This window comes from Balaenoptera physalus (assembly GCF_965194825.1).
Source record: "Balaenoptera physalus genome assembly, chromosome: 10".
Taxonomy (NCBI): domain Eukaryota; kingdom Metazoa; phylum Chordata; class Mammalia; order Artiodactyla; family Balaenopteridae; genus Balaenoptera; species Balaenoptera physalus.
In genome coordinates this window covers 60,043,316-60,056,505 of record NC_138889.1, presented here as the reverse complement: position 1 = coordinate 60,056,505, position 13,190 = coordinate 60,043,316, and the positions used below count along the sequence as shown (strand labels likewise).

Genomic DNA, 13,190 nt, shown 5'->3' with positions numbered 1-13,190 from the left:
TAAATGAGTCTGACAGGAGCCCCTTGTCACCTGGAGAAGGCGGTGATCAGAGGAGCCTGGCAGATGCCACCCACCTCCGCCTTTCACAGATAAGCCTGAGACGCTCGTCTCCCTGCTCCCTGCCTCCCTCAGCCCTGCATGCTGCAGAATTATCCCCTGGAGAGCCAGTCCCTCCTAAGAACAAGGCCTGTGGATCCTGGAGCCTGCAGTGGGAAGGTTCCCAGCCTGGGAGGCTGGAGACCTTGGTCTCATCCCAGCATGGCCAAGGCCTGGCTGTGTGAACTTGGGTGAGTCCCCGACCCTCTCTGGTCCCAGGTGCTCTCCAGTGACACTGTTCTAAGACTCACCAGATGCTGAGCTGCCCTGGTGGATGGGGGTCAAGGTGAGCTTCAGTATGTGGGTCCTATAAACCCCAAAAGGGATCTGACGCTAGGAGGAAACTGGATAACAAGAATGAATCCCCCTACCGCTCACCGGGAGCTCGCCGTGTGCGGGGCACCTTTCCGTGCATCCTTGCAGCAACCTCATTAGGCACAACAGCAAGTGACAAAGGACCCAGACCTACCACTCAAGTGATGCTGGAAACCAGGATCTGACCCAGGCCCACTCAACTTCAAAACTTCTGCTCTTTCCACAACAGCAAGAGACAGAAGCAACCTAGGTATCTACTGACGAACAAATGGATAAACAAAATGTGGTATATACATATGATGGAATGTTATTTGGCCTTGAAAAGGAAGGAACTCTTATCAGGTGCTACAACATGATGAACCATGAGGACATGATGCCAAGTGAAATAAGCCAATCACAAAGAGACAAACACCGCATGATTCCACTTACATGAAGTATTTAGAGGAGTCAAATTCATAGAAACAGAAAGTAGAGTGGCGGTTGCCAAGGTCTGGTGGGAGGATGGGGAGTTGTTGTTTAGTGGGTACAGAGCTTCAGGTGTTTGAGATGAAAATGTTCTTGAGACCTGTGGTGCAACAATGTGAATATAGTCAAGACTATCAACTATGCTCTTAAAAATGATTAAGATGGTAAATGTTAAGTTATGTGGGTTTTTTTTTAAAAAAAACCCCACAGTTAAAAAAAGATTCCCACTCTTGGAGTAGAGAGGGAGATTAGGAGACGTTTTGTGGGGGAGAGTCCAGGCAGGCTTCACAGAAGAGGGGACATTTAAGTTGGGCAGGGTTGGCGCAAGCATAGATGAGTCTGGGGCACTACAGACAGAGGCTCGGGCCTTTGGCCCTTGCCTCCCTGCCTGCCAGGATCCAGCTGACTCCATCCCCTGGCCCACCCCAGGCCCCCCAGATCTCCACACAGAAGCAGCACCCCACAGGGGAGCAAGCATCGGCCTGGATTGAAGAAGGGATTTCTTGAACACCTACTATGTGCTCTCAGGCCCACTTACTTCATGACCTTGGGCCAGTCCCTGTCCTCCTGGGGCCTCAGTCCTCCTGTCTGTACAATCAGAAGGTGACCCGGAATTCCTTCCAATTCGCACACTGGGAATAACCTCTGAGGGGGAGGGGAGGTGGGAGGCACCAGTGACCTGCCGAGAGGGGGACCAGGACACTCCTGGTCAAAAGCCCAGGAATCAGAAGCTGCAGCCTCATGATCCCGCCCCAGGCAGCCTCTGCTCACTTCACAGAGTGGGAATCTGAGACCCAAGGGATTTGGTTTCATTCCAACTCTACAAACAGGGGCCTGCACCTACTATGTTTGTGACAGGATCACAATCTAACCTCCAATCCAGTACCGTAGCAACACAACTGCACTGAGAGACAGCGTCCTCCGTGCCCAGGGCTCTCGCCAAGAATCCCACTCTCACCTCTCCCCTGACTCAGGAGTCCTTTGTCCCCAGAAAGAACAAGGTAGGACAGTCCTTGGTTTCAATCCCAGCTCTGCCAAGCACAAGCTGGGCCTCAGTGTCCTCGTCTGCATTTTGGGGATACGGATACCTCCCCTGTGAGGGTTAGAGGAGGCAAGGGCACAAAATGCTGAGCCCAAGGTCTGGCATGCAGTAGGTGCTTAATAAATGGCCACCATCCTTGGCTCTCTCTTTGAAGACGAAGCCATTTTTATTGATCTGTTCGTTCCTCTCAGAGGCTGGTTTGTTTGTTTGAATTCTTCCCAGAAGAGATTTTCCCCAGCACTCCTGGGGAACGCTGAGTGATGCTCTCCAGCCAGCCCCAGGAAGGAGAAGGGAGGAGCAATGAGCTTTACTTGATGGAAAAAGTCAAATCATCATCATGTGGAAACGGGAGACAAGTCCTAGGGAAGCCCGGCGGCTGTCCCAGCACCCTTCACCCACCCTCTCCCTCCACCACCCAGGAGGACCCACGGTGACCCCAGATCCTGCCTCATAAGCTCCCTGAGGCCTGGCTAGGAGGCCTGATATGATCATGTTGCTACTTAAATGGCACAAAGCCTTCTATTCTTAGCTGAGCAGAGCCCTAGCTCCCTCCCAGCTGCCTGTCCGAGCTACCAGCCCCGGAGGCGCGGGCCTGGGGGTCAATCATGACCACAAGGAGGCGGACGGCGGCCTTGTGACCTGACTGAAGCCTGAGGCCAGCACGACGGGGCTGCAGAGTAAGCCCCCAACCCTGGGGTGTCCAAGGGGTCTGCAGAGGGGCTACATAAGGCTGATTGGAGATCTGGATCAGATGACTCCTAAGGTCACTTCTGATTCTCCAAGTCTTGATTTCAAAGGGCCAAGATTCTGAGGTTCCATAATCCAGTGCTTCCAAGATTTGGGAAAGAGTCTGTGGTTCTAAAGGATCAAGTTTCCAAGATGCCGAAGAAGATTGGAGGCTGGCTCTAGCGTGTGCACCTCCCCTTCCGTTTAAGAGGCAGAGGATCCTCAGCTCCATCCTCACCCTGGGGCGCCTGGCACGAGTGACACATACAGCCCTGGTGGACTCAGCACTGACGTCAACAATGCTCCCCGGCCGCCCAGATCTGCTGGGGGCAAGAGTTCTTGGGGAACTTCTGGGTACTGCAGGAGAAACTGAGAAAGGAGGAGGGGACAGGCTGAAGCTGCCCTGAGGCCCACCATCACCAGACAGTGCTGGGCAGGGCATCCACTATCAGTGTCTGCCGTGTGCTAGCAGGGCCAGCATACCCCCGTCAGACAGGCTTGGACAGGCTGGGTGACCTGTCCAAGGTCAAGGCTGGGACATGGAGGAGCCAGGGTGAGAACTCCAGGCCTGGCTGGCTTCAGAGATCATTCCTCACCTCACACTGCTTCATGTTAGCCCACAGCTTCCTGGGATCACCTCTCCCAACATCCTCTTTTAGATGCAAAACTGAGGCCCAGAGAGAGAAAGGTCAGGTGCTCAAGGTCACAGGGAATTGGTAGCACAGCCAGGCAGAATTGTTCCCACTGACTGTCCCCTGTCCCCTGATGCCTGTCACAGATGCCTGTCACTGATCCTTCTCTGGATCCTTTCTGCCCACCCAGAACCGGGCTCCTGGGGCAGAGCTGTCTCCTGCTCCTTCGATCCCCAGCACAGCAACTGCTCCACAGGGTCATCTGAGGGATGAGCTGAGAATCAGGGGATGGGGTGGTGGGTCACAGCCTCATGCCCAAGGCTGGCCAGCTGAGCATAAGGGTGACAAGGTCTGGAGAGGGCTGACCCTGACACGTGTCGGGAAGTTCACAGGGGCACTTGTCAGGAATACTCAGAGGTTAATTAACCAGCTGTCCCATTAAGCAAAGCAAATGAGGCTCCACTGAGCTGGCTGTCACAGAGCCTGCTGGTCACCAGAACGGGGAACAAACAAAGCCTCGGCTTCCTGAGCCACTGGCCTGCACCCCAGGCCACCCTCCCCCAAGCACCCACTACGCATCAGTAGTGCTTTTTGTTTTCCAATAGAGTTTACAGGCAATTTCTCATCCGAATCTCACAACCCTGAGAGTTCGGTGTCCTTTTATAGGAACAAGGAGACCAGGGACTCGCCCTAGGCCACTGGCGAGCACGCAGAATCAGGACTCACACCCAGGGCTGCTGGGCTGCCTGGTCCCAGAGACGAGTTCCTGAATGCCCCGGCGAACTAGAGCCTCCTGTGCTGGGCTCATGAATGTGAGAATGTATCTAAGCTGCACTGACCACTTCATGGAGCCTTAAGTGAAATTTCCTCTTTCCTGCTTACAGAAATCACAGGTCAAGTAATCTAAAAACCCAACTGCTTTGCTCTGGGCTGGAATTAAATCCTTTCTGCAAATAGGTGGCCTATTACATGCCCGGCACCCTAGTAGGTGTCCTACCCACTGGGTGGTTTGATTTGACCTCGCACCAACCTTGTGAACTTCAGCCTAGGCTGAGTCTCAGACTGGTCATGTCACAAATCCAAGGTTGCACAGGCACGGGGTGGAGCTGGGACAGGAATCCAGGTGTGTCAGGGCTTTTTAAGGTTGGCGAGGGGGATAGACGTTTATGTTCACTGGGCTCTTCAATAAACTGTTTAAGTTTGCGCTGCTACTCTACTAGTATCCTGCTCCTTGCCTGCCCCTTCCCTCGCCCCCAACTCCATGCCAGCGGAAGCCAAGGGAGCATCTGTGGTACCTCCGGGGCCAGCCTATCCCAGTCTGCCTCCAACCTGCAGCCCTGGTGGGGCCAGACCATCTGGGAGACACTCAGGAACAAGGGCATTGAGACAGACCCTCAGAACTCTTGGGGAAAGGAGGCTGGGTACAGCCCAGCCCTGCACCCCATCCTGGGCAGGGTGGCTTTGACCAAACACTCTGTGTGACAGGCTGTGGGCCTCCCAGAGGGGGTACCCCAGGCCCTGCTGAAATAAAGCAGCATCCACACCAGAGATCTGAGTCGCTCCCACTGATGCCTCCTGGGAAGTGGAGGGAAGGAGGGTGACAGTCTTGTTCTGCCCCCAGGGATACAGGTCAGAGTCCCCTGTATAAGACAAGCCCTGTTGGACCCAGCCTGTGAGCAGAACAGACAAGTTGGGGAGGGGGAGTTCCTGACATATGCCCCTCACCCTTCCCCAGAAGCCAGACCCAACTCTCTGCAGGCCTCCGGGGTACAGCTGGGGAGGGGTGGTGTCTGGTCCCAGGGCTCAGGAGAACGGAGGGGCAGCGCCATTTCTCCTCCAGTTGGAAGGCACACAGACTCAGGAATGCAAACACGCAGGCCTGGCCTGCATGTGCAACATGTACATAATTCATGGGCTCCTATCGCTTTGGCCTGGATAAAGTGTACCCAACAGAAGTCCGCGTGGAGATTAGTGAGTGGCCACCAGGGAGCACTTCCGGGAAAGGGGTGAGTGGGTCAGAGGGCTAGAGGATTGGGGGGAGGGGGGTTGGTTTACTATATGCTTTCACAAATTTTATCTCATTGAATTGGCACAAAAGCCCAGTGTGGGAGTTAATATTGTTCCCATTTTACAGATGAGGAAACTGAGGCTCAGAGTTCAAGTAACTTACCCATTTTCACACAGAAGGAAGAAGCAGAACTTCCTACCCTACACCAAGCTGCTTCATGCACACAACCCTCAACCCCAGCCTGGCTCAACTCCCCCCACCCCCCACCCAGTCTGGGGCCTTAGAAGAGCCATCAGTGAGCACATCAGGGCACTTCATCCTGAGCTCAGCAGTCTAACTGCTGAAAGAAAGAGAGAATGAGGAGCGAATTCCTCCAGCAGAGCCAGCCTGACCTCCGCCCCAGCAAACGTCTGACCCCCAACCAGGGAGCCTCTGGCCCCTGCCCAGCTAGGGCAGCCCAGGAGACCTCGAGGCTGGGGAAGAAACAGTCTGGTCCTCCCCTGCATACATGCCAAGAATTCCTGAGAGCCCTTCAGAGCTGGAAGGGACACGCTAGGTGACCTTGCCTGACTATGAGCGTGAGGAACTCAAGGTCCAGAGCAGGGAAGGACTTGTTCAAGATCCCAGAGCGGAAGAGTCCAGTCAGTCCATAAACCTACCAGGCAGCAGCCAGGTGCTGGGCACACTAGGCTGAATGGCCTGGCCCTCAAGGTGTTCCCAGTCATGCAGGCACCCACTCAGCTGGTGTTCGGACCCTCGTGAGCTGCCCCAGCCAGCTTCTCCAGCCCCATCTCCAATGTCCCCCCTTTCCTCCCTCTTGCCCCCATCACCCCAGGTTCCTCACAGTGCCCTGAAGGTGCAACCCACCTGTTGACACCTTTGTACCTTTGCTCCAGGCTGCTGCTTTTCCAAGAGTGTCCTCCCCGGCTGGCCAGAGCCTGCCCACCCCTCCAACCCCCAGGTAACCTCTGTTCTTCTGTGTAGAGCCTCACCCCAGCTCCCTCAACCCCCAGCTCAGGCTGATGGAGCCGGAAGTGCTCCCTCCCCCCCGCTTCCCTCCCTCCCTCCTCCCTCTTTCCCTTCCTCCCTCTTCTGAGCTTCCCCACACTCCTGACAATATCTGCACTCCCTGCCCAGGGTAACTGTTCCTGGAACAATCTCCCTTACACCCCTCAGGACCCGGGACTAAAGAGCCACTGAATCAAGTAACTGCGTCACCCACCCACCTGCCATGAAGACCCAGAACAATGAAAAAAAATCACTTCTTCCTTTTAAGGCTAGTATTTGTCTTTCTTTAAAAACCCTTAGTGTGCACGGGGAAATGAAATGGAAGGTTCTTAGTCAGACGCGTCTTGGCATTTCCAAACGCTGGCTCTGTGCCTGGCACACAGTAGATGTCTGAGATATGTGCGTTTGGTGGGTGAAAGAATCAAAATATCTCCACTTTCCACTTCCCCTTGCTGCCTGAAACTCCACCATTGTTACCAATTCTTTCCTGGGGCAAAATGGTGCTCCCTGGGATCCTCTCTCAAAAGGCACGCTGCCCTGGGCAAGAAACAAGCTCTAGCTGGAGGCTTCTGTGCAAAATGGGAAAGTGAGGGTTCGCTGATCAGCTCTGCCCAGTGTCTTCTCTAGGCTGTCCGCCCCAGACCCTGCTCTGTGACAAAGGAGCTGCACGTTCAGACAAGCTTGGGAAAGGCTGGTGGCACCCGTGCCACCTGTCAGGGATCCCTCATTCATATCAACACATTAAAGGGAGAAGTCCCATTCTGACTTATGTGACCTCACATTTCCCAAATCTGTATGCGTCCTGGGACCCCTAACCATCCCAGGGAACTAGGGCTCCCCAGAGCCCTAGTCCGGGCAGTGGGGACTAGATGGTGTGCCCACGTCCACCGCAGGACAAGTATGCGCACTAAAGGGTGTTTGAGGCAAGCCCATACTCCCCCGCGCTGACCATTCCAGAGGCAGAAGATCCCACCCAAGCCACCAACAACACTCCTTTGTGACAGAAGCAGTAAATGAACGGGGCATCACGTGGCTTGCAAACGGAGCCCAGAGGAGGGAAGAGGTAACAGGCCAGCCTGGAGACCTGAGTTCCCATTGCGATGCTGTGTTCACTGCTGGCCACTGGGCAAGGGACCTTCTCCTGCTGAGCTCTGCTTTCATTGTCTGCAAAACAGGGTTAATGCTGTTCTCAGGGCTGTTGTGAAAATGCAGTGTGGTACTGCAGGCAGAGGCAGATTATAAACTGTAAAGTCCTGTGCTGGCCTTTGCTATGTACATCATGATTTCCCCGCGTGTGCTGCCAGGAGGGTGTGGTCACGTCTTGATTGATCACAAGCCACTGCAGAGGTCCTCAATCAGGATGGATGGATGGATGGATGGATGGATAGATGGAATCCCTAGCAAGACCCAGGGTCAACAATGGCTGGTTGAATAGTTATGAATGAATGAATCAATGAACCAATTCTAATAAGCTCCATTGTCCCATTTCTCAGTCCCCAGCTGGTAGAAGCAGCAAATTAGGAAACACACACAAGAGCAAGAGGGGAGGAAAAAGAGGTGCCGGGCTGCTGGAGGCAGGTCTGTGGGCAGCAGAATGAAGGTTCAGGGGGAGAAGAGTCAGGAACCTACAAAGGCAGAAGCTGCTGCTGAACAGGCGAGCAGCCCAGGGCCACGGGGTGCAGGGACCAGCTGGTCTCGGCTGTCCCAGCAGCTCAGTCAGTGTTCACAGGGCCCATCCCGGGACTTTAACCATGTGGGCCTCGTGCAGGGAAAGGAAGCAATCACTCCTTTTCACAAAGGTTTCCAACCAAAACTATTAAAGGGTTGTTTTTAAAGGGAACAGGGAGCAAGAGGAAGCCTCAGGGACACAAGCCTTAGCTGCCTGAAAAAATACTTCTTACATTTTTATACCAACTCATCAACATATTCAGGCACAGGACAAACATTTTTAAAGTACCTACTGTGTGCCAGGCAAGTGCTGTTAGGCACTGGGGGGAGGGGACACAAGGCCTCCTCAGTGTCACACATTAAAGACCTGGATAGATCAATGAGGTGTTGGGTCACTTGAGGACAGAGAAGGAGGTGTTGGAGAAAAAAGGCCACAGACAGGAAGTCTGGAGGATGAAGCTAAATCACCACGTGACCTCAGGCAAGTCACCTCCCCCCTCTGAGCTTCTACATTCCCATCCATAAAGTGGGGTGGATGATAAAAAATAAAAATAAAAAATCACAAGAACTACTACATTGCACCAGGCACTGGACCAGTGGTTACAGACCTTATCTAATGTGCACAACCAGCAAGACAGCTAACTATTTGTTGCAGGGAACGATTGTCCCTTTCACAGATAAGCAAACTGAGGCTCAGCTGGTTACTCACCTGCCTGAAGGCAGAGAGTTGATGGGAGCTGGAATTTAAACCTAGGTTTGTCTGACTCCAAAGCTCACCCTCTCCGGCCCTCCCAAACAAGTCCCACACCGCCTCTCACAGATTGCCGGGAGGATTCGGTGACATCATGAATATCAAAGTGCTTTATAAAAGGTAAACTATCATGTGTCCAGAGCCAACAAGAAATCAGTCTTGATCCTCCACAAAAGCAAACACTAAAGTTCACAGGGGCATTCAGAACTGGCCGCAGCCCAGAACTCCTGGGTTCCTGATCCCTGCACCTCCTTGGCCAACTTCTTCCAGGGAAAGGGCAGTCCGAGGAGCCCCAGCTAACCCCCCGCAGCCGATGGGGCCCCCTCCTAGACCAGAAACGGCCTCACTCCTGACCACCTTGTGTTCCACCCTGCTGAGGACCCGGAGGGCATGGCTGGGCCCGGGGGCCCTGGGGGCTGTGCAGAATCAAGAGCCCCAGGCTCCTTCGCCCTACTGACATGCCGGTCGCCTCATCTCTCTGAGCCTTGGGATTCCCACCCACAAAGTGGGGGATTAAAGGAGACTTCACATGGGAAAGGATCTACTCCAAGGAAGGACTCAACAAACATGACTGACCTTTGGTTGGATGAGTTTAACTGGGTGAGCCGGAGGAAATCCAGGCTCTCAAAATCCCTGGCTGGGGCTTCCCTGGTGGCACAGTGGTTGAGAATCTGCCTGCCAATGCAGGGGACACAGGTTCAAGCCCTGGCCTGGGTAGGTCCCACATGCCGCGGAGCAACTGGGCCCGTGAGCCACAACTACTGAGCCTGCGCGTCTGGAGCCTGTGCTCCGCAACAAGAGAGGCCGCGATAGTGAGAGGCCTGCGCACAGCGATGAAGAGTGGCCCCAGCTTGCCGCAACTAGAGAAAGCCCTCGCACAGAAACGAAGACCCAACACAGCCAAAAATAAATTAATTAATTAATTAATTAAAAATTAAAAAAAAAAAATCCCTGGCTGAGGAGGCAGGCGCTACCCCACCCATCAGGAATCCCCCATCTATCTAACCTTAAACTCACCACCTGCCCTTGGGAGCCCTGGCCTGAGAGGCGGACTTAGCTCGTACCATCGCCGGCACCAGCAGGACCCTAATCTGCTGGCTTCCCAGGGTGGCTGGGGCCCAGGTAAGTGAGATGGAGAAAAAGGGGCTTCAGATGAACTGCACTCATCTTTACTGGAGACACCTGGGCCCCAGGGGACAGACATCCTCACAGGCCTACTGTGGCCCAGAGAGGTTGCTAACTGGCTTCAGGCCACACAGCAAGTCAGCAGTCAAGTGGGTGCTGGGACCCAGGCCTTCTAGGCCTAGCGCAGGGCTCTCTCCACTGCCCCAGGGTCCCAGTTTTGGAGCATGGATAAGACTCAGAGAGGAAGAACAGTGAAAACAGTCAAGATGAGGCACCCACCCCCACGTCATGCTGGTCAGGAGGCCTTGGCCATTGACAGCGGGGCCCCCAAGACACAAGTTGAAAACCAACACTCAGTTGCTCTGTTGTTGCCTGCCTCGCTCACTGCAGGTACCGATGGGGCACATTTGTATAGAGAAATGGCTCAGTGTGCTTCTGCACAGTCCTCAACAAGAGGAAGGAGGTTCCAATTGCAGCATAGTGGATTTAAATTAGACACAAGAAAGAACTTCCTTAGGCGGCATTAGAAATGAACGGTGCACAGAGAAAGGGAGCAGGATGAAGGTGGTTAGGAGTCGCTTGTAAAATACAAGATGCTATCTCATCCATTATGTCCTTTTAGCTTCAAAACAGACCTGGAAGGTAAGTGTGGCTGCCCTTATTTTCTAGGTGGGCAACTGAGGCTCAGAAAGTTTAAGTGACTTGCGCAGTGTCTTCAAAGCTCTGCTCTAAAGAGGTAGAGCTGGGCTTTAAAGCCAGGACTGACTCGGAAGCCCACACACCTCCCTTCTCAGGAAGGCCTCCGAGATCAAAGCGCTACCACACCCACCATGGGCATCTCACCGCTCCTCCTCAGACACCCAGGGCTGAGCTGTCGGAGATGCCACGAGCATTCCCGCCAGGGAGAAGAGGGAGTGCTCAGTGGTGGCCAGTTATAAGGAAAGGGCTCTGCGTCCCAGGCCTGCCCTGCTGCCCCCAAGACGCCACGCCCCAGGGGCCTCACCGATGCTTTCCATGCGATGTGGCCTGACATCTTCTGTCTGACTGTGCACCTGAGCTCACCCAACACCAGCCTCCCCGTAGCCTTTGCCCCACTCCGGAGATAAGGCTATCCCCAGCAAGGCCACCCTGGAAGCTACCTGCACCTGATCTGTGGGAAGAGGCATGGGCCAAGGAGGGCCCCTGGGGTCCCTGCCTGCTCTGCAGCAACAGGGTGGAGGGGAGGCCTGGCTCCTCCAGCCCCGCTCAGCGCTTTGTGAGTCACCGTCCCGGCCCTGGAGGGCTTAGTCCTGTTCCACTGCTGGGGAAACGGAGGGTCAGAGCAGCCAAGCCACTTGCCCACAGTCAAAGAATAAGAAATAATTCAATAAGAAACCGAGCCAGGATTCAAACCCACATCTGCCTGATTCCAGAGTCCAAGTGTTTCGCCAGCACATCACTCTACCTTTGAGAGCAGCTGCTGCTCGGCTTGCTGCGGCCCCTAGGGCCACACCTCCATGCTTTATACTCACGCTTTCCCCATCCTAGGATGCCTTTCCCATCCAATCTGAGCCAGTAGAGTTCCCAGCCTACCTTCAAGACTCATTTCAAATGCCCCCTTCTCCATGAAGCCCCCCCTGATTTCTCTCATTCTCATCTGACCTCCTCTGTTTTCGTTTGTCTCCTGCTCGGAGCTGCCTGGCCTGCCCTGTGAGGAAGAGACCTGGCCTGTGCCCCAACCACTCCCTGCCCGCCCCCCCGGCCTCAGGGCTCCTCCAGGGCAGCGACACCCGAGTCCTCTTCCCCCCAGCTCCCGGCACAGACTGGGCAGCAGAACTTGGGGACATCTTGTCCAACTGCTTTCTTTCACAGATGGGGACACTGAAGCTTGACAGAATGCGAGGCCACTTCTCACAGGACATGGTTTGCGGGAGAGGACTGGGGGGAGGGTGTGGATGGCTGACAGCTGAGTGTCCATAATGGGGCCAGGCGGTGGGGGACTGTCACAGCCTCATCACTGGGGCAGAGTCTAGACTGAAGGCGGTGATGGTCCCCATCCTCTCATCAAAGGTCTGGCCACACCGTGGGTTCTGGGCTCCCACTGTATTATTTGCGATCATGGTAAAGGCTGTCATTTACCAGGCACTTCCTGCTCGCCAGGCACCGTCCTAAGCACTTTCCGTTCATTCATTCATCAGTCTTCACAACACCCCTATGAGGTACTCTCTGTTATTCCCATTCCAAAGATGAGGAAACCCAGGCACAGAGAGATTAAGGGCCACATTGTTTAGTTCCCCAGCCATATTAGGCAGAATCAGGATTTCAGGAAAAAAGTCTGGTTTCAGAGCCTGTGTTCTAACTGCTACTCCATGCTTCCAGACAAAGAGGGACAGAGACACAGGCTGGAAAAAACTCACAGCCAGGTCCTCTGAGGACCAGCGACGGCAGAGCTGGGCCAAGTGGTGGGCGTGGTGGCCAGGGGCCTGGGCACCAATCTCAAAGGGGTGCTAAGGCACCTCTGGTGAGGCAGAAACGGAAAGATGGGTGCCCCCAGAATTCCTCTCCCTGAGAGGATGTGGCAGTTGGGATGCTTTGGTTCATCTCTGGGGTGAGGGCTGAGACCCCCTTTACAAGGGATAAGCTCAAGTACCAACAGATGAGACTTAAACTGCATCCCAAGGAGGGTGAGTCCAGTGGACCTCATGGCTTTTGACTGACTGAGGAAAGCCTTCCGTTTGCCTCTCTGGGCCCAGTCCTCTCTACGTGGGGCCCCAGAGGCTGATCTCAATGGACTGCCTTGGGTTAATGTGTCGTTGGCTTCCAGAAGGTTCACCCAGAGGGAAGCCCCAGTGGGAGACTGGAGGAAGGAAGAAAGAGAGTGGAGGTTTGATTCCCCTGCCAGGTCTCCTGGGTTAACAGGGTCCCTTGGCCGCAGCCTCTGTCCACACAGCTGACACCTTCCTCCAGGGCAACTGCAGCCCTCGGCTGTAACTGCCCCCAGGTGCTGCACTCCCTTTGTTGGTTTGCTCCACCCCGCTGTCGGAGCAGCTCACCCTGGGCCGATATACCCTCTCTGGTGGGGCCAGAGCAGAGGAGACCAGGTACTATCGCCAGTGGCCCCTTTCTACAGTCTCCTTCTCACCCTCAGAGCCTCCTCTAAATGTGCATGGAACAAATGATTACAGAATCGCGGTTTGCAGGGGTGCCCGTTACTAAGCGTGCATGCCTCCACTGTCTCAGCCTGGCCTGGCCCAGCAGGCCATGAAGGGAGGGGCAGGAGGCAGAGTTCAGTGAGGACAGCCACGGCCAGTGTGCGCGCTCACTGTATGGTAGGCACTGTGCACTACACACCAAGCACTTCATTCACTTCTTAAA

At 54.6% G+C, this 13,190-nt stretch overlaps 1 protein-coding gene across 8 annotated transcripts in view; it reads right to left on the bottom strand.

Moving 5' to 3' along the window:
• GDPD5 (glycerophosphodiester phosphodiesterase domain containing 5) overlaps positions 1–13,190 on the bottom strand; it is an 89,921-nt gene that overhangs the window by 67,525 nt on the left and 9,206 nt on the right. The window contains exon 2 of one of the 8 annotated variants that reach the window (XM_082477834.1): positions 841–976. The exons of the other annotated variants lie outside the window; for them this stretch is intronic. The gene's annotated coding sequence lies outside the window, so the exon portion shown is untranslated. The remainder of the gene's footprint in view (positions 1–840; positions 977–13,190) is intronic. 8 annotated transcript variants of the gene reach the window in all.